The following is a 22,451-nucleotide window of genomic DNA, read 5'->3' on the forward strand; positions in this document are numbered from 1 at the left end:
TCAGGATAAGCGAAGATGAGTTCTGAGAACTTCAACAAAGAGTTAAGAAACATAAAAAAAAAAAGAAACAGTCAGAAAAAGAAGGCTACAATAACTAAAATGAAGAATACCGTAGATGGAATCAACAGCAGATTAGATGAAGCAGAGAACCGGATAAGCAATTTGGAAGAAAAAGTAGTAGAAAACATCCAATTGGAACAGCAAAAAGAAAAAAAAAATTTTTTTTAAATGAGGGTAGTTTAAGAGACCTCTCAGACAACATCAGTGTACCAACATTCAAATTATAAAGGTCCTAGAAGGAAAAGAGAGAAAGGGACCAAAAAAAACCCCAAAAACAAAAATTATAAAGGTCCTAGAAGGAAAAGAGAGAAAGGGACCAAAAAAAAACCCAAAAACCAAAAAACAAAAAAACAAAAACCCCAATTCAGTGAAGGAAACAGACATCAGGTCCCGCGCACAGAGTTCCAAGTAAGATAAACCCAGAGAGGTCCTCACCAAGACACTAAAATGCCAAAAGTTAAACATGCAAGAATTTTCCAAACTTCAAAGTTGGAAACAAACAGAAATAAATGAACATGACTGTATACCGAATGGGTAACAATAGTATATAAAGAAAAATGGAAATGAAAGAATCCAAGTAACTTTTGACTACAGTACTGGCACTCTCTTCAGTCTGAAGATAAAAGAACCAAAAGAACTGCAAAAAAAAGCTTAAATTTGACTTACTTAGGTTAGTAGGATTATTGTTAATAGTGGTGTGAGTGTGGTAATTCTGAAACAAGTTTATGTGTATTGAGCAAAGTAGTAAATATATTGATTTTTGGGGGAGCCAGGGATCTCATGGTGAAAGAAAGGAGCTACAAATATAAAATGGTGACAGGCAAGAATGATGTGAAATGGCTATTTCTCCCAATATGTCCACTGAAATGACATTAGCAATGACACCGCAGTGGCAATGAGCACACTTAGCTCCCAGATTTGGGGTTCTAATATCGCTCCCCACTAAAAAGAACCAGCATTCCTTAGCAAAATGGCTAAGTCCAGGGCTAGGGCTGGGAGAGTAAGCCAGGACCATCTTGTGACAGAAGTAAGAATGTGCTCAGAGAATGACAGGCACAGAAGCCAGCTTGAAGGAGCTTCCACTGGCCAAATCTAGGACAATTTGAGCATCAAAATAAGTAAAGATAGTAATGGATTATAACCTATTGAATAAAATCAGAATCCACGGATCCATATTGACAGAAGTAAATAAATAAGGAAGGAAAGACCCTTACAGTAAAATGTTAACTAATAAATGCAGAAGGAACGATAGAGTTTAAAAATCACTTTCTGGCAATCATTTTAGCAATTTGATTCAGGCAAGAGCCATCAATGTACTACAAAGAATGGAATATTCACATAGCTCCTCACAGGTTAATTATTAATTACAAAGGGGAAAATAGTAATTTTACAATAGAGAAACTTGGAAGATATGTCCAAGGCTTGGTGATTGACGTTAACATCACCAATATGGAAACAAGTCACAATCACCTGCCACCTGATAGGATCAATGAGAAGAACACAGTGTTACTTATTGGGTATTCCTGCCACCAATAGATAATCTGAATCTAATGAAGTGTCAAATGACCTGAAAAATTCTTACCACAGAGGGCAAGTAGAACAATGGGTGAAAGCTGAATAAAGTCTAAGGGTTGGGGGAAAAAAAATGGCATAAAGGTTGGGAGGAGAGAAATGGAAGTGTACCGTTGTAAGGTTCTTATTTTGTACATAAAGTGGTATGATATTACTTGAAGGTAGACTGGGATAAGTTAAACATGGTTATTATAAACCCAAAAGTAACCGCTAAAAGAAAAATTATAGCCAATAAAGGAGATTAAAGTGAAATCATAAAAATATCCGATTCAAAAAAGAGGAAAAAAAGAGGAAAAGGGGGCTAAAGAACACATGTAAGAAGTAGAAAACAAATATCAAGAAGGTAGATTTAAACCCAATCATATCAATATTCACATTAAATGTAAATGGTTTAAAAAACAATTAAAAGGCCAAGATTGTCAGATTATTTATTCAAAGCAAGATCCAACCTTGTATTGCTTGCAAGAAACACTGTAAATATATTTAAACATAAATTTAAATTCTATCAAAAATTGATGGAATTGCAAAGATAAATGAGAAAATCCACAATTGTGGCCAAAGATGTTTCAGTATACGTTTCTCAATAACTGATAGAATGAGCAGGCAGAAAATCAGCAAAGATATAGTATACTTAAACAACATGATCAACCAACTTGACCTAATTGACATTTATAAAACACTTCACCCAACAACAGTGGGGTACACATTCTTAAAAAGCACATTAAAAATTTACTAAGATAGACTATATTCTGACCATAAAAATTTTCAATATATTTAAAATTAGTCAAAATATGTCATCTGACCACAATGGAATTAAACTAGAAATCAATAACCAAAAGATATCTGGAAAATCCCCTTAAATATTTGGAAACACAATAAGGTACTTCTAAATAACCCATGAGTCAAAGAAATCAGAAGGGACACTAGAAAGTATTTTAAACTGAATGAAAGTGAAAATACCATATATCAGCATTTGTGTATTTGGAAAAAAATTATAAGACTAGACACCTATATTAGAAAATAATAAGGTCTCAAATCAATGTCATCACTTCTTTAAGACATGTAAATTAATCCTAAATCAGCAGAAAAGAAATACCAAAGATCAGAGCAGAAATCAATGAAATAGAAAACAGAAAGTTAATAGAGAAAATAAATGTAATCAAAAGCCATTATGTTTTGTTGTTGTTGTTGTTTGTTTGTTTTTATCAAACGACTGTTGGAAAAATACCAAATGAATACAATGCAGCAGAGCATAAGCTTTGGAGCCTGACAGTCCTGATTCCTGTTACAGCTTGGGTATTATCAACTATGTGATCTTAGATTGTGCCTCAGTTTTCTCATGTATAAAATGAGGATAATAATATCTGCCTTGCACTTTCATATATAGCTAGTGAGAGTGGAAAATGTAATAAATAACCCCACAGAGCCAAATTTGTCAACACTTATCAAAATTTTAAGTGCATACACCCTTTTACCCACAAGTCCCAGAACTGGAACTCTATTTTTTTCCTTAACAGGAAGTTTGAGATATAATTCTCATACCATACAATATGCCCACTTAAAGTATAAAATTCAAACACTTTTAGTTTATTCACACTTTATGCAACCATTACTACAATCTATTTTTAAAATTTTTCATCTCCTCTAAAAGGAACTCCATACTATTAGCAGTCACTCCCATTTCCTACCAATTCCCTCAGCCGTAGATAAACACTAATCTAATTTTTCTATATATAGACTTGCCTATTGAACATTTCATATAAATAAAATCATACAAAATGTGATCCTCTGTGACTGGCTTCTTTCACTTAGCACAATACTTTCAAGGTTTATCCGTATTGTAGCATGTATTATTAGTACTTCATTGCTTTTTATTGCTGAATTATATTTCATTGTATGGATATACCACTTGTTTATCCATTCATCAGATGATGGACATTTGTACTGTTTCCATTCTTTGGTTATTACAATTAATGTTGCTATGAACCTACGTGCACAAGTTTAGCATTTGAAAGAACTTTCGAATTGTTTTCCAAAGTGGCTGCACCATCGTACATTCCCACCAGCAATGTTTGAGAGTTCCAATTTCTCCACCTTCTCACCAACTGTTATGGACTGAATGTTTGGTCCCCCCTCCCCAAATTTATATGTTGAAACCTTAACCCTCAATGTGACTGTATTTGGAGATCTGTGAGGAGGTAAATGATGTCATAAGTGTGGGGCCCTCATCTGATAGGACTAGTGCCCTTATAAAAAGAAGAGATACTAGAGCCCTCTCTCCCTGTGCACTGCACAAAGAAGAAGCCATATGAGCACACAGCAAAATAGTAGCCATCTAAACACCAGGAAGAAAGGTCTCACTAGAAATCAAATTGACCAACACCAGAACTGTGAAAAATAAATTTCGTTGCTTAAACCAACCAGTCCATGGTATTTTGTTAAGGTAGCTTGAGCAGACTAAAACATTAACACTTGTTATTGTCTGTCTTTTTTATTATAGCCATCCTAGTGGATGTGAAGTGGTATCTTATTGTGGTTTTCATTTGCATCTCCCTATGGCTAATGATGGTAAAGACCTTTTCATGTGCTTGTGAACCATATGTATATCTTCTTTAGAGAAGTATCTATTCAAATATTTGGCCCATTTTTTAAAAATCAGGTTATTTTATTATTAAACCTACAGATACTCTTATATGCATTTGGAATGATGCACACAAAGCCCGTTTGTTGTAACAGGTTGGAAATAACACTGGTGTTCATCATTAGAAACTGTAGTTCATCCACACAATGAAATATTATGCAGCTGTAAAGAAAGAAAGAGAAAGATCACAGAGTACTTCATAGAAAGACCCCAAGATATATAAATATATATTTCTTCACTTTTTAAGAGAGAGAAATAAGAAATTACACACACACACACACACACACACACACACACACACACACATATACAATTTGCTTATGTTGTCATAAAGAACCATAGAAAAGATCCACAAAAAAGTTTTAAAAAGTGATTACCCATGTGGTAGGAAGTGGGTAATGGAGTTGACAGGAACAGGAATAAAACTGAGCCTTCATATTTATAGTTTTATATATAATTTTGATTTTTGAACCATTTAAATATTTTATTTATCTGAAACACAAATAACTGAAATACAAAAAGTTTAAAATTTCAGCAAAGTATCTAGCCCTTAGTAGATGTTTCCTCTGAGTGTAGGATTCATTCTGTGCCCTGCAAGTGGATGTCCTTCATAGTAGGAGGAGAGTGGGGCATGGCCAAGCACAGTTCCAGGCTTAGAAAAATCTGAATCCCAGAGGAAAGAGAAGCATTTTCTCACCCAGCATTCATAGATAAAAAATCTCAAGGAAGGGCTCTGATTGGCTCTGCTTGAGCCACATGCAGGAACTATAATTTGATGCCCTATCAGAACCACAGGAGTGGAGGTGCAGTGGGAGTGTCATTTCTTCAAAGCGAGGTAGGGAAGATGCTATTATCAGAGAGGGGCAAAGGACGCTGTAGAAATCAAAACAGGCATCTACCCCAGCAAAGGAGACAGGTACATAAAAAGACAATCTTAGTGTGTGATGTATGCCATGAGATAGGTGGGCACAATATGCTGTGGGAGCCCAGTGGAGGCAATGGTCTAGCCACGAAGGGTTCTTGGAGTCAGTAATGTTCTGGCTGTTCTAGATGATGAGTAAGAGGTCTTCAAGACAAGGGAAGAGAGAATGTGGACAGTGTTCCAGGCAGAGAGAAAGGCAACATCATCAAAGATGCAGAGAAGGAAGGTAGCATTATTAGCTGAATTGTGTCCCCTACAAGTTTGTGTTTGAAATCCTAAACCCCAGTTCCTCAGAATGTGTCTGCATTAGGTGATTGGGCCTTTAAAGAAGTGATTAAGTTAAATGAGGCTGTTAGGGTGGGCCCTAATTCAATTCAAGAATCCTAGTGGATGCCTGAAACCGTGGATAGTACCAAACCCTGTATATGCTATGTTTCTTCCTATACATACCTATGATACAGTTTAACTTATAAATTAGGCACAGTGAAAGATTAACAACAATAACTAACAATAAAATAGAACAATTATAACAATATCTTACAATAAACATTATGTAAATGTGGTCTCTCTCAAAATATCTTATTGGATGGTACTCAACTTTTCACATAAAGAAAACACTTTATGGCTTCTCTGTGGCATATCTGAATCATCAGCATCACTATTCTTTCACTCTGGGGCAATTATTAAGTAAAACAAGCACTGTGATACCTCGACAGTCGATCTGATAACTGAGAAGGCTACTAAGTGACTAATGGTGGGTAGTATATACAGCGTGGATATGTTGGAGAAAGGGATGATTCGTGTCCTTGGTGGGACAGAGTGGGACGACACAAGATTTCACCATGCTTCTCAGAACAGTGCATAATTTAAAACTTACGAATTATTTCTGGAATTTTTCATTTAATATTTTTGGACAGTTGTCGACCGCAGGTAACTGAAACCAGGGAAAGAAAAACTGTGGGTAAGGGGGGACTACTGTCGAGTCTCTGAGTAACTGTTCTGCCCCCATGGGGTAGTTGCTGCAGGGAACAGGAAGGGCTCCATTCATGTCCATGGTGTCCCTCCCTCCCTTTCTCCCTTTCTTCCTTGTCATTCTTCCTCTAGAAATCCATGGCATCCTTGCCATGAAGCCCTGCAATGTGGTCATCTGAATGAGAAGAGACCCTAGTCCTCATTTCTAAGTACCTTCACTTACCTAAAACTAGCAACAATTGGAGTGAGGTAAAGCAATGGGTGTCAGAGGCGGGTCTCTGAGATCTTGGATGGAGCACAGGAGCCCCACTCCGTCAAGTCTGGTGACCCAGTTAGCCCTTCAGCCATTGCTTTTTTCATTTGAGACCCTGGATTCTGACCTGCGGAGAGGTCTCATTTCCTCCCTGTGAGATTTTCAGAGTTAAGGACCGAACTGATCCAATAGACATCTCCAACTGTCTGCCTCACCCTTTCCTAAGGAATAGGGACTGGAATAGGGCCTGATTAAACACCTACTGAGCGTGGGCCCTATACTAAGCACAACCAGGAGAAGAGAAAGAAAATCAGACTGACTTTGGCCTAAGGAGGGAAACAACCCACTGAGGAGAGTGTTGAGGGCAGGGCAGATAGGTGCCCAGGAACCTGGGGAATAGCCTGCTCCCTCCTCCTGCCAGTCCCCATATGATGAGGGGCTAAGAGGTTGCTCCCCAACCCAAAGCCTGGTTCAGACCCGCCAGCAGGTAGCACTGTTCTGGTGGGGGTGAGGGAATACTCTGCCAGGGGCTTCCAGGCAGCAGCCTCCTGACCATGCGTACTTCTCCACCCCATCTCTCTCACCCTCCCCACTCCCACTTATTAAATGAGATGATTGGAGTAAAGCACTTAGCCTCTTCCCTAGCTAACAGTGAGCGCTTGATAAATGTTAACTTGTAGTCACGGCCTCCCCCACCCTCACACACTGTCACACAGTCTGTCTTGCACACACCTCTTACATCAGCACTTTAAGGCTCTCTGACACTGGCATACCATTTGCTCATAGATATGCATCTCATCCTCCAAGTCACACACACACGCTCACAGGGGCACCCTCATCACACCCATACATACCCTCCCAACCTACCCCATTTTTTTCTGCACTGAACTCTCTCTGGCAGGCTCCTGGGCAGGGGACAAGAGGCCTAATGGTAAAGGCTGGGCAGTAAGGAGCTTGTTCCCCATGATCCAGCCCTATCACAGAGGTTGGAATCTGGAGAAGCTTGGAGGAGGGGACCTGAGGCTGGCAGGAGGGGTGGGAGAGGAGTTGAGCTGTGAGGGGTGTGGGCCAGGCTCGCCTCAGTCTGTTCATAGGGAAGCTGAGAAGTCTGGAGACAGATCAACCTCTAAAAGAGATGCTGAGGTGGGGAGGAGGTTGCCTAGAGGCATACTGAGCCTCTACAGGACCAAATCAAGCTGAGAGCAGGGGCTTGGAAGGGCTGTCCCTGACCCACAAGGCCTCTCCTACCTCAGGTCAGAACCAAGACTATGAGCCCAAAGACCTCACAGCTGATAAGGACCTAGGAAGATGAAAGGGAAGAGGATCAAAGACTTTGCCCTCCCCCCATCTCCGCCCCAAGTGTCATGTGCAAGAACTGTGATCTTTGGGCATAGATAGATAGGGCTAGGACAGACAGACCACATATGAAAATAAACAGGAATTGTGAGTTGGGCATCAGAAGATGAGAGAGGTGAAAGGCTGAGCTCTGGGCTCTAACACATGCTCAGTACCATCAACACACACTCAACGTGGACTCCCTACACAGATATACAAACACACAGCACAGAGATTTAATCCAGGCTCAACAGACGCAACCCAAGGTCAGAGACTTAACCTAGGCTCAACAGACGTAACCCAAGGACATGCACACGCACACACAGAATAGATACCTCTCACCTAGCTCGCATACACACAATACACTCTCACACAGCAGTGCAACAGCAGCTCACAGAGCACCCAAGGAACACTGAACACCGCCCCCTGCCCTGCCAAAGCCCAACACAGCCAGCAGAAATATCCCCACCCCCTCCCTGGCCTCTGCCTCCACCAATGACCCAGAAACAGGCACGTACTATATAGGATGCAAATGTACAGGCACATGGACACATGTGATCTCAGAGACACACACATACACACACACACATAGCACGGTCATGAAATGCCCTGGGGAGCAGTCACAGGACAGAGGGAGTTCCCCTATCACTTTGTGCCCCTAGAAGGCTGGGGGTAGGGATTTCAGCAGGGTGACCACTCTCACCCTGGGACTTGGCCTCCTGGCTCCTTGTTCAGACACCCACGCCTCATCTGCTTCTGCTACTCTTGCTACTTAGTTGCAGTTCCAGAACATACTGCGCTTTCCCCCTGCACGATTGTCTTCGCACATGCAGTTCCCTTTGCCTAGAAAGTCCTCACTACACTAGCTGTCCATGAGTCTCACATTTTTTAATTTCATGGACCAGTTAAAAACTTCAAAAGAAAGTTTGGGGAATGATAGAAGGTTGCCTAGTTTTCATTGTTAGAATGAATATTTAAAATATAACTACCATCCTCTATCTACCATCATTTCATAAAAAGAATGCTTTAATACCAACAAAGTAGGAAGGACATAATCTCAGGATAAAGGGTAATCCTTTACATTGAACACATTTAGTTTTACATAAAACCCATTGCATTGTCCTTCTTTTTCTCATTTTGCCCATGAGCCACCAGAAACTTCATTTGGAATTTCCGAGTCCTCGGATCACACTGTACTCCTCCAGGAAGCCTGCCCCACTCTTCAAACCCTTACCTACTCAATTCCCATTAGACTCTGTTGTGCTCCGTACATATAAGCCACAATAGGCACTGTTTATTGAGGGCCTACTCAGCTAAGCATTACCAGGTGCTTAACATGGATTATCTCATTTTATCCTCATAACCCTGAAGGGTGAACATTTTACAGATGAGAAACTGTTTACTGTCTTCCCCCAATCCTATACCCCTCGCTGGAGCCACTGACAGAAGTTAACAGCATGGGGTGGTGGAAGGAACCGCAAAGACAGGTCTGGCTGCAAATCCAGGCTCTCCACTTGCCGGTTATATGACTGGGACAAGTCACTTCATCCAGCTGATGGACTGTACATAAGCTCCTACAACAGTGCCCGGTACATGGAAGACACTGGGCCTGTGAGTTACTCCCCTCCCATGTCCCTCAGTCTCCCCTCCCTGATCCTCATGACCTTCTCTGTACCTCATTCACCTGATTGTCCTCTCGCCTTTCTTTCCAGGCCCTTGTGTTAGACCTTATTGCTTTTCTTCCTTCTAAAAGTGGAAGTATTCCAGGGAACAACTCTTGACCTTCTGTATTCTATCTGTGCTCCCTCACCAGGTGATCTCACCCAGTCCCATAGCTTTATACATCATCCATACACTGACTCCAACATTTAATTTCCAGTCCTGATTGCTCCCTAGAACTCCAAACCTATATATTCAACAGCCAACTTGACTCCTCCCCCACATATAGGCCTTATGAGTCTCTCAGACTTAATACATATAAAACAGAGACTTGATTCTTCTTGTCCTAATCCATTTCTTCAAGAATTTTCCCATTTCGGTAAATCATAACATTATTACCCAGTTGCTCAAGCCAAAATCACATGATTCTTCTCTTTCTCTTATCCCTCACCTATACTCACCCAGCAACTCTCACTGCTTTTATCTCCAAAATACAGCCCAAACCCTTCATTTCTCTCCATCTTTATTGTTGTCACTGGAGTCTGAGTTCTCATCATCTTTCATCTGGTTCACGCCAACTATATCCTAATTGGTCTCTCTCTGCACCTACTTTTACTCCTTTAAAAGATTAATTTTAAAGTATGTCTTTAGATCAGCTAAGGTGAGTCCTTTAACTTGGTTCTTTTTCAAAATTATCTTGGCTATTCTAATTCCTTTGCATGTTCCTATAAATTTTAGAATGAGCTTATCACACAGATACACAAAAAATTTGCTGGGATTTTGACTGAGATTGCTTTGAACATATGTATCAATTTAGGCATAACAGATATCTTAACAATATTCAGTTTTCCAATCCATGAATATAGTATATCAGACCATTTATTTAGGTCTTTATTTCAACACTGGTTTATAGTGTTCAATATAGAGGTCTTGCACATCTTTTTCTAAATCTATTTCTAAGTATTTTATGCTTTTTATGCTATAAATTTATAAATAAGCTTTTAAAATTTCTCTTTCCTAAATGATTACAGATAATATACAGAAATACAATTAATTTTTGTATATGGACTTTGTATCCTGAAATATGTGAAATTCTCTTGGCTGCTACTCTGATCTTATTACTTTTGAGGATCCCTTAGAATCTACATATAAAAGCAGTTTTACTTTTTCCTTTTCAGTCCTTGTGCCTTTTATATCCTTTTCTTGTCTGATTGCACTAGCTAGAATTTCCAATACAATATTGAATAGAAGTGATGAGAGCACGCATTTTTGCCTTGTTCCTAAAAAGCATTCATTTTTTTTTTCCACTATAAAGTATGGTATAAACTGTAGTTTTTTCATAGATGTCTATTATCAGGCTGAGAAAATTCTCTTCTATTTCTAATTTCCTGAGGGGGTTTTGTTTTTTGTTTTCCAATCATGAATGGGTTGAATTTTGGCAAGTGCTCTTTTCTGCATCTGTTGAGATAATCTTATAGTTTTTCTCCTTTATTCTGTTGATGTGGTGAATTAAATTGTCCTTTAAAACATTAAACTTTGCATCCCTAGAATAAACTCCAGTTAGTAATAATGTATTCTCTTTTTTATATATTACTAAACTTGATTTGATATCTTGTTAAAGGTTTTTTGCATCTTTGTTTATGAGTGATATTGAACTATAATTTTCTTCTCTTATAAATGTCTTTGTCAGGTTTTGGCATCAGAGGTGTGTTAGATTAAAGATTGCTGCAAATTCTTTGCTACTTTCCCACTGAGAGGTAGAGTCTAATTTTCTTCTCTTTGAATCTGGGCTGTCTTAATGACTTGCTTGACCAATAGACATGCCTTTCCAAAGCTAGATTATAAGACGCATTGCAGCTTCTTCCCAGGCCTCTCGGAATGCTCACACTTACAGCCTGAGAAGCCATGTAGGAAATCCAACTACCCTGAGGCCACCATGCTGTGAGCCAAGAGGCCATGTGGAGAGGGAAAGAAAGATGCCCAGCCAGCTTCCAATTGTTACAGCCCCCAGACATTTGAGTCACCCCAGCTGGGGCTCCAGACATTGTGGAGCATAAATAAGCCATCCCCAGTGTGGCCTGTCTAAAATCCTAAATCTAGAATCATGAGATATAATAATAATAAATTATTGTCTTAAGCCACGACTTTTTGGAATAGTCTATTTTCTGAAAATGTTTGTGTAAGACTGGTATTATTTATTCCTTAAATATTTGATAGAATTTACCAGTGAGGCCATCTGGGTGGGAAATTTTTACATTATAAATTCAATTTCTTTAATAGATATAGAGCTATCCAGATTTTCCATTTTTTCTTATAGAATAATCTTTTTAAATGTCAATAAATTATACCACTCCCCTTATAAAAACCCCCAATGGCTTCCCCTTGCATTAAGAATCAAATCCAAAGTCACTTCCATAACCTATAAAACCCTTTATGATCTGGCTCCTGCCTGCCAGATTTCACCTGGAGCCACATTCCTAATATTTACAGGGATGATTCCTTAATTTCATTCAGGTTTCCAGCCCAGGTATAACCTTCAGAGGGAGGTATTTTTGACCAACAGGTCAAAATAATCTCCTCAATTGCTCTATATCATATCATCCATTTAAAAGTGTTATGACATTATCACTAGCTGACATTAGCTTTATCCTTAGTTTACTCACTTATCATTTCTACATGGTCAGCATACGTTTCTGAAATTTCAGGCCAATGGGGCAGTGACCTTGTTGGTCTTATTCACAATTGTGTCCCTAGAGCCTAGAACACCTTGTCATAGAAGGTGGTAAATACATATTTACTAAATTGTTGATGTGTTGCCCTGGAATCCCCAGCTCTGACCTGGGTGTCTGTGTTGAGAAAATGCTGGGAAAGGGTGCAAGAAGAGTCTTGGCTGCAGGCAGTTTCCAGTGGCCACACCTGCCCACAGGTTATTTTCCTATGGGAGTCTGGCTCCAGCCTGGCTCCCTCTTCCATCATTAGCAGCTGGAAGGTAGCTTAGAGGCCATTTAAGAGAAGTGATCCAGGTGCAGTATCTAGAAGCAAAGACATGGTTACTAGCTGTAGTTCAGAAGCCCCTCAGTTCATATCTTTGAAAAATCACTTCTTCCCTCTGGTTCTCACCTGACACACTGTAGATGCTCAATCATTCTTGAATAAAGATCCATCTCATGCCTACATTTCTATGATTCTATCTTATCCCTATACTCTTGTTATAGATGAGGAAACTAGGACACAGAGAGGCTAAGTGACTCGACAAGTGTCACAGAGTAAGTTACTGAAGGCGCTGGAGCTCAGAGGTTTTTCCCCTCGATTTATGATCCCATCAACAAGGGCATCAATTTCAGAGATTAACAGCTGCAAATGATGGCATCAAGTCGGCTGCCCCGGCAGCTCTCTGAAGTGCATCTTCAATTCAGGTTTATCTTCATTAAGCAAGTAATTCATTACTGGGTGGTAAGCATTCACATCAGAGCGAGAATATTAAAAAAGTAATTATATTTTTCACAGTGCAGCTTTCTGGGTAAATTGTATGCAAATTGCTGTCTAAATCAGGCTGGCAGATCCCATGCAGGTCTTGGCACTATTTGGGGGGATATTTTGGAGGCTGGACTAGTCACCCTCTGCTCACCTCAGTGAGTATCCAGCATAAAGTCTTGCATTCAGCCAAAGAAGGCTCAAAAATAGTAGCCATGATTATTATTCCCTTAACCCCATCAAGCCTCAGTTTCCTCTTGTAAAAAAATGGGAGCAAAGACTAATACTAAATAAGGGAATGAAGAGGACAATCTCCAGCACAATACCTGCCTGGCATGGACATGGGAAGCATGTTACTTCAGGAAATGGCAGGACAGCTTCAGAGAGAACCACAAGGCTGTTTCACTGAAGCACTGACACCTACTGGCCCAGAGAAAGGGTAGGGGCAGCTGCTAGGGTGGGCAAGGGGGCACGGGAAAGGAGTCAAGAGGTGTGGCTTCCTTCTCATCCTGGCTCTGCCGCCAGTTCATTGTGTGACCCCTAGTTCACTGCTTCTCCCCTCTGGCTATGCTTAGCACCCAGCCATAACTGAGCCCTGGGGAATGATCACCCAGCAGGTAAAAACAAACGCCCAGATCGTACTGATCTCCTACCTTTGGGAGCAAGAAAGTCCGGGCTGAAACAGGGGCTTGAAGAGCAAACACATCAGTTCTCTCAGTTTACAGATGAGAAAAAGAAGCCCAGAGAAGGGCATGAAAGACCCAAGGTCACACATCAGGAGTAAGGACCAGAATCTCAGGTCAGGGCAGCTCCCAAATGTACTGCCAATACCCACATGTCAAAAAGGCATTTAAGGCCTGAGCTAGGAACTCCAAAGTGTGGTTTGCACATTTCGTATCATCAGCTTTATCTCAGGGTTGAGATGTAATCCTGGGATTCGATCTGGGGCAGGTTACTTCGTGTCTCAACCTCAGTTTCTCTGTTTGCCAAATGAGGCCATTGAAAGAGATATCTCTATGGACCTCTCCCATGAGACTTAGTACAGAGGATTTTTATGACATCCTTTCCCTTCCCCCAGGCACAATCTCTGAGAGAAGCCCTGGGACTTCCCAGGAACCTCAAAGCAGAGGTAGCTGGGTCTGCCAAAGGGGATCTTGGTGCCAGTTCCCAGCCTACCCTGCCCACACACTAAAAACCAGCTGGCAGTGAAGGTTTAGGAACATGTACAATGCCCCTTGTGATGAGGAACCACCTGCTACCCAGCAACCCAGAGCCCCAGGCCATAGGGCTAAGGCTACCCCAAAGATAGTCTCAAACAAAGCAAATATGGTTACAATGAGGCACAGAGCTATGTTGGGGGCCATGGCTATGCCTGGAGCTATATTCACTAAGCACACAGCCACATCTAGACACAAACTCAGGCTGGCACACACAGCTATACTCATGGGAGGCTCAGATAGAACAGAAGCCCACACCAGCCTGGCCAGATACAGCTACATCTGACTGGGTCGAGGGCTAGGCATGGACTTTCAGAGCTTTCTCCAGGCAGTGAGAATCCTCTCAGGCTTTGGGAATTTTCTCTCTGGCCAGCCTTTCTTTAACTCATATTTCTGGAAGAAGTTCAGGGTTCTCTTGGAAGCCTTTCATGACCATGGTCAGCAGCACTGCCCCCTGGGTGCAGACATGGTCAAGACTTGACCCAGGAGTCAGGAGCCCAGGGTCATAACCCTGGTTCTTTTGCTAATGTGCTAGGTGGCCCTGGCCCATCTCTTCTCTCTAGGCCTCAGTTCTCTTTCTGCACTATGAGGATGGGTGGGGGGGTTGTAACGAGGAGGATAGCATTGAATAGAACTTGAAATGCCCCTCCAGTCTCATATTTCTCAGGCTCTAATTTCTCCCAAAGACCAAGGCTGGTGACTGAAACAGCCAGAACCAGACCCCATCTCCTGACACGTCTCTAGGCTGTAGACCCTGGGCCTCCAGCAGAGGCAGAAAGAAGCAGCGGGAAAAGCAGTGACATCCGAATGAGAGAGAGAAGGCTGTGGACACATGCTGTGCTTCTGGAGAGCAGGGATTACAGTTTGGATCTGCAGCTTCTTCTGCAGGGCCTGGCATTCAGAAGTCACTTAACAAACATTTGCAAATTGAATCTGATCCTCTCCTTCCTAGGCATGTAGCCTTCGCAGGCGACTTAGTGTCTCTGTGCTTCACTGTCCTCCACTGTAAGATGGGGATAACGGCTCAATCCTGGTTACAGGTGGTCATGAGGATCCTGCGAGAGACTGACCCAGAGGGAGCCCCGCCAACAGGCATCCCCAGGCCCTGTCCCTTTAAGCCTCCACTCTCACTCCAATTGGCTCAGGACTGGGACTTCCTGGAGCCTGCCCAGCTTAAGGAGGGAGGGCTTGCCACTCTGAATGGAATGTGGAGGGGGACAGAGGAGGGGCTGTGCACTCCAGCATCCTGGCGAGGGGCTTGGGCTGAGGGGAGCAGCTCACTTCTCACTGTTGCCGTGCTAAGGACGCTTTAAAACCCTGAGCCGGCCACTGGGTGGGGAGGAAAAGAGAGGGAGATAAACACACTCACCAGCTCATCCACGGATATGTAAAATCCTGCCCGAGGTCATTAGTCATAAAGCATCTCCCAAGGAAAGGAATCCCGTCCACATCCCTGGCAGGCTTTGCCCCAAACAGGTTGCTCGCTGCCTCCTAGGGCTGCCCGTTCCATGGCTGGGCACTGCCAAGCTAAACCTGCCTCCCTGGAGATTCTCTCTGTTGGTCCTAGTTCTGCCCTCCAAGGCTGCATGAATGCATCTGCTCCTTCTGCCTCTTGATGGCTCCAGGGCCTTCAGACCAACATGGTGCCCCACCCCCACCCTTCACTTCTTAGACCTTCTTCATAGGCCAGACAGCAATTTTGTTGCTTCTACAATATGGATCTGAATCTTCTCACCTGCTCAGACATATATCTAGGTGCATGCTCACATAGGCCTACACATACACACACTCGCCCTGTGCCCCCTCCCAGAATTCAGTCCATCCCAGAAGGGCACATCAACCCTCTCCTGCCCATGAACCTACTCCATCCCCTCTCCTGAGACCCCACTGCTGCAGAACTGCCCCGGGAGATGAGGAGCTGGGAAAGGTGGAAGAGGCCTGAGAGGACACATCTCCCACTGGGAGCCCTTCCTCTTCCCCCACCCCCTGCCTTCTGCCACTTTCCTATGTCAAGGCCATGCTGATGACACCACAGAATCCATCAAATGCCACCCCCGTGTCAGGTCATGTCACAACATAATTAAAGCATTAGATCTTCGTGATGAAGCCGTTGCCATCAATTCTGAGAGTGACTGATCCAATCTACAGAAAGGGGAAATTTCTCTCTGCCTGCCACAACTGCCACAGCTGCCTTCCCCTCCCCAAGAAGAGAGACAGCATGGCTTGTTCTATTTAGGGCTCTGGACCTCAGGGAGTCAGGAGCTGAGCCACAGGGGAGGAGGGCCTGACCTTGGGGTATGTGCTCCTTCCTGCCTCTGGGTCTGCTGGGGGACAGCAGAGCCTAGAGTCCTGGGGACTCCACTGGGCTCAGTCGCTGACTCACTCAGTGACCTTGCAAAAAATACTCCCCACCTCTGATTTCGGAGCTTTTTTCTATAAATGAGAAGTGAGAGGTGGGGAGGGTGAGGAGGAAGGTGACTTGGTCTCTAAGGATCGTGGAGGTAGAAGAAGCAGGAGCCCTGGGATCAGATGACTTAGGTTCACATCCTAACTAGCTGTGTAACTGTGATCAAGTGAGTTCTCTTCTCCCTCACCTATAGGAAGAAATTATTCATTCCTTACAGGATTACTGTGAAGGTTAAAGGCCATGGGGACTAGAAGGATCTAGCACAAAAGAAATGTCCCAATTTCTCAGTGCCCCCACCCCTATGCCCTTGGGCTCTTGGTAGGCTCTTGGATCCAAGGTATTGGTCAAGAGGCTAGATTTAGGCCTGGTCTATTTCCGCTCAGGACTGATAAGTATGGGCACAAAAATGTTGGGACTACAGTGACAGAGGACAGACAGAAAAGACAGAGAAAACAAGAACAGAAGTGTTGTCTCTGTTGCTTCTCAGATGACATCACCATCTGAAAGTCCAATATGGTAGGAATGGGAGCCAGGCTAATGGGAACAAGAGGTTAGGGATGGCACAGGGGAGAGAAATAGGCATTGATGGGTCAAGGCCCTCTGTCTATGGCCGGCATGTCAGGAGAGGGAGTAGGTAAAAGCCAGGCAAATGACTAGAGCCTCAGGTGGTGGGGGCAAAGACAGAAACAGGGAGACCAGTCTGAGGCCATTGCAGTAATCCAGGCAAGAGAAGAGCATGGCTCAGACTGGGTTTGAGCAGGAGTTGAGGGATGACTCCAGAGTGTTTGGTCTGAGCAACTGGGAATTACCATTTATGGAGTTACCATTTATCAAGTTTGAGTCGATTGTAGCAGGAGAAGTTTGGAGATGGTAATTGGGAATTTGTTTAAAATTTGGGAGTCATAATAGACACTCAGGTGGAAATGTTGAGCAAGCAGGTAAATATATAAATCTGGAGTTCAGGGAAGAGGTCTAGGCTGAGGAAGTACACTTGAGACTTGAGAGTCATCAGCAGATAGCTAATACCTAAAGCCATGAGCTTGGAGGAGACCCCTTCAGAAGTGAGAGTAGGCAAAGAGCAGGTATAAGGATGAACTGGAGTAGAGCAACATTAAGAAGTTGGGGACCAAAGAGACTAATAAGTAAGTTAATATCTCTCTCCCCCAAAAAAGAAGTTGGGGAGATGGGGGGAAACAAACAATGGAGACTGAGCAGGAGAGTCATTAGGGAAGAGAAAAGCCAGGCCAGTACGGTACACTTGAAGATGAATAAAGAAAGGGTCACAAGGGGGATAAAGTAATCATATACATTAAGGGTAATGACACCTCAGGTGAGATGAAGATTGAGAACTGATAGATGAAAATGTGAAGTAAATATTTGTTGAATGAATAAACAGAGAATAAACTGAAATTCAATCAACAGAACCGGGGTGCTAAACGGGTTCCAGGATAAGACCTGGCCTCATGGATAGTAGTAAATGAGGAGATCCCAATTCAGAAGCAGGTGAGGAGGCTTGGCGTCAAGTATCCAAAAGCCAGGTTGGACAGCCATGCCACCCTGAATGTGCCTGATCTCGTCTGATTTTGGAAGCTAAGCAGGGTTGGGCCTGGTTAGTACTTGGATGGCAGACCACCTAGGAAGACCAGGTGTTGTAGGCATTTAAAAAAAAAAAAAAAAAAGACAGGTTGGAGGTGCTAAACCCTTCCAGCCTCAGGATGGCCAGGATTGATCCTGGGAACTAGGAGACTCACTGCAGGTAAATCAGGTGAAGAAACCTAAGGGAAAAGGTGGGCTTCAGAGGCCAGGTAAGGCCTGAAGGTCAAGTCTAGACCATGGATTCATAGCCAGAGGTAGAATTTAAATACTACAAAACCCTGCTGAGAATTTGTCATGTGCCAGGCCCTGTGCAAAGCATAGAGAGGAGAACTCAAAGGTATAAAACACGGTCTTTCCTGGAGAGACTCCCCACCTAATAAGGGAGAGACACAGTAGATGGATAACCTAAATACATAATGGTCGTAAGTGCCAACCTTTTGTGGCTATTTTATGTGTCCAGACAAGCTCCTGGAACCAGATCCTACCAGACTGCTTCCGAATGGCTCTTTTGGGCCATCTAGGTTTTGGATTTTTGACCTCACTTCTTAATCCTCTTGTTTTTGAACATGACCCGTAGGGTCTGCTTAAGCGCTGACCCTTTAAAGCAGCCATCCATGCAGGCCCCTAAAGGATGGCTGCAAACCCCAACAGAGCTCCTGGAAACCTGTGACTTCTGAACCAGCTCCCATGCCAGTCCTGTCCAAGTCCTATCCCAGTCCTGCTTCCTTTGTGTGGGGTATCTCAGGATCCAGACTTTCTGGGCCACATAATAAGCTCCTCCACTTCAGGACATAGTTGACTCTAAGAGTCATTCTACCAACTATGCCCTTGACTCTACTCCATAAGGAGCGGGTTCTCCTTCCTGGCTATTAGGCCTGTCCATTCAGCTCCAGATCATTCCCACCCCTATCCCTTCCAGCAGCACACCCACTCTGCCTGACCCCACCCCTCAGAGGTTGGGGTGGAAGATAGATGTACATGCTCTAGCAGAAGAAAAGCAATGGCTGCGGGAGCACGGACGGGGGCAGAATTGATTCTAGCCCAAGAAGTTCTGAGGCTGCTTCTTGAATATGGTGCATTCATGTTGAATGGGCAAGTTTTGGACAAGTGTAGATATCATGGGAGGGCAAGTGGAAGGCATACCCAGATGGAGGGGTGAACACGAGCAAAAACATGAAGTCTCAGGGAATGGTATGCTTGAGGAGAAAGGTGTGATGACATGCTCCCCAGAGTGGAGATGGGTTCCCAGGGTGGGGGTTGGGTTACAGCCACCAGCTACAGCCTGATGGCTACTAAGTGCAGCTTAAGGCAAGAAGACCCCAGACTCCTCTCAAAGCCCACCCTGGGACTGATCAGCTGCTTAGTAAAGATCCTTCAAGCTGCACAAGTCTAATTTTCTTGGCTTGGTGACCTAGCACCTTCCATCCAGGAGATATGCATGTCAGTCTCCAAAGTCCCTGCCAGGTCTCTCAGGATAAGATGGAGACTAAGTCTGAACCCTTTCCCTGCTTACTGCACCTGCATCTTCCCATGAGCCTGGAGTCAGGGTCTCAGAGATTTGGAGAAAAGGTCAGCTTAAAGATGACCCTGGAGAGGAAGTCATGCAAAGGGAGAAGAGCAGAAGGTCAGGACTCTCAATGTCTCCTATCTGGAGAGCTGGAGTCACCTATAGGACAGGAGTCACCAATAGGACAGGGAAGAGGACACACAGAACCTCAGGGCACAGAACCAGGGCTGGGATGGAACTTCAGGGCATCTAGTTTACCCTTGTGCAAGGCAAGAGCCCCTTCTCATCATCCTTGCCAAGTGGCTGCCTAGCCTTCATGTGCATACCTTCACTGATGGAGCACTCACTACCGTTTTATCTTTGGACAGCTTTGAGTCTTTCTAAGTTTAAATCTGCAGTTCCACTAAAGGTCAGAGGTTTCTACTTAGGCACCACAAAAATGATTCCAGTTCCCCCTTTATAGGAATTGGAGAACAGGAAACCTCATGGCTGCCTCTGAGGATTTTCTTTCCCACGAAGCTTTTGAACCAGTTCGGAGCCATCCCTCCTCAGGTTTCTAGTCAAGTCCACATCTTGGGTCACTATTTGGAGGGGTATGCAAAGCAGTGCCTCTGCCTATGTGTGCTCAGATGCATCTGTGACTTGTACTATGTGTATACTTGTGGCTGGGGGGTTGCAAGTATGTAGACCAGCTCTGAGTATTTGCGTATAAGGAAAAGCATCACCTCATACATGCTTGGGCTGTGGTTGTGTGTGAGCACATGACGTGTGAGTATTTATGACTGTGGCCATATGTGTGTAAGAATGCATGTGACAGTCTCCCAGTGATGGGTTGTGTGTATCTGTCTGTGATCACAGTGTGATTCTGTACCTTAAGGACTTGCTAAGGCTTTATGTGGATGTGACCAGCCAGGCATGTGTGGGTCTTTGACTCTGGTAAGATTGTCTCTGAGTGTCTAGTTGTGACTGTGTGTGAAGAGCATGTATGACAGATTGCAATTTAATGCATATGTGAAACTGCATTTGTGACAGATTGCAATTTAATGTACGTGAAAGACTGACTGAGGCCTTGAGTGTGTGAGAGAATGTGTTCCATGTGTGACGGTGCGCCTGTGTGCAAGAATGTGGTTGTATGCACATGCTTGGATGCATCAGTGTAACTGTGTGTTGGCGCTGCTGGCTGTGTGTGTGACTTTGTGTGATGATGCAATGTGTGTGCGTGACTGTAGTCTGTAGGTGTATGTGTGTGTATGAAAAGCTGTGGCTAAGTGCAAATGAAGGTGCCTGTGTGTGGAGGTGGACAGGGTGAGGACAGTGCAGGATAAAAAGGGGACTTGCTCAAAAAGGTCTCCCCAACCCCATTTTAATCAGAAACAGAGCAGCTGTTAGTCTGAATAGACACTGCACAACAGCAGACGTCTTAATCTCTTCTGCATTGTGATTCACTTGGCGAAGCCCTATTACTCAGCTTTTGATAGAAGCTTACTTGTCTCAAGTGTTTTCATTATTGCCCTAATACTATCTATTAACATACTGGAGGGAGCTCGCTGCTGTCTGGAGCTAGCATCACTGGGCTTTTAAAGATTATGGGCCTTGCAAACACATAACATTTTACTGCCTTACAGACGTAATTCATTGGGGAAAAAAAGGCTCACGTAAATAGATAGGTAAATAGATAACAGAGTGGGGGAGAGAGGGCGCTGGAGGGAGAAGGAGAATCTATGATTCAAACGCTGCTGTCATCTCCAGCTCAAATAATCGCCTTTTGGGAGGAGGGGCCAGACAGACATCTGTCTCATTTGGAGCAACTCTAGCATCAAATCCTTCATCTCTGGGTATCCTAGGATGGGGGTACTGCCTGGGCCCACTGCAGACAGTAAGACTCAGGGCTTCTCTGAGGGGTGCTCAAAGGTGCAAAGTGAGACAAATGCAGGGAAGGATGTGGTGGAAAGATGGCAGGATTAGGTATCAGGAGGCCCGAGTTCAAACCACAGTTCTGCTGCTGATTTGCTGGGTGACCTGTGTTGCCATTTCTGTGCTTTGTTTCCTAAACCTTAACATAAGGAGGGAGTCTGCACTAAATCATCTAGAAAGCCAGCTCCAAAGGTCTGAGTCGTAATCTCAGCAGGTGCTTGAATTAAAACAATCAGCATTAATGAATCTACCCGGATTCCTGAGGAAGAAGAGGCTGAAGCGATCACATCTCCACCTCTCAGAACTGGCAAAGAGCAAAACTGTCATCTAGTCTAACCGCCACTTCTCTCTAGCATTCCTGTCGTGTGAGTGCACACCCATAGTGAGATGACTCTCACTACTTTCTTTTCATTTTTACAACACGAATATACCTTACATTTTTGGCTTATTCTTGTGATTCAAGATAGTGTATGAAGCATATCAAATTTCACTGCAATTATAGAAAGTGACATAAAAAGAATACATCCATTATCAGCCCAAGAAAACGAGAAATCATGGCATCAGTACAGTAGATCAGAAAAGTCTGAAGACTTTCTAGAAGATAAAAAGCAGACAGAATCAGATTTATGGAGAAAACAAAAGTGGTTAAATCAGCACAGAAGAAATTGGCTAAAGAGATATGAACTGTCCTTTTCAATAGAGCCTTGGGGAGACTCTAAGTGCAGGGAACAGGAAGCAGGCCACAGGGAACCATCAGGTAAAGAACTATTGCATAAACAAATGATTGGCCAGCCCCTTCCTCTCCCAACATACATAGAATGGCTTAGTTCCATTCTCTGATATGGAAGCCTGGTGGACTGCTTTCTAAACAAAATGAAAGATTACCTTAGGAGGTATAAGCTGTTATACTGGTGGCAATGAA

General features: G+C 43.4%; 1 protein-coding gene and 1 pseudogene across 2 annotated transcripts in view; one reads left to right on the forward strand and one right to left on the reverse strand.

The window, feature by feature from the left end:
* The window catches only part of FOXO6 (forkhead box O6), a 117,052-nt gene that overhangs the window by 38,095 nt on the left and 56,506 nt on the right, over positions 1-22,451 (reverse strand). The window lies entirely within an intron of this gene.
* On the forward strand, positions 18,052-18,170 carry LOC111730661 (annotated as a pseudogene).

Source organism: Pteropus vampyrus, unplaced genomic scaffold (assembly GCF_000151845.1).
Source record: "Pteropus vampyrus isolate Shadow unplaced genomic scaffold, Pvam_2.0 Scaffold326, whole genome shotgun sequence".
Lineage (NCBI taxonomy): Eukaryota > Metazoa > Chordata > Mammalia > Chiroptera > Pteropodidae > Pteropus > Pteropus vampyrus.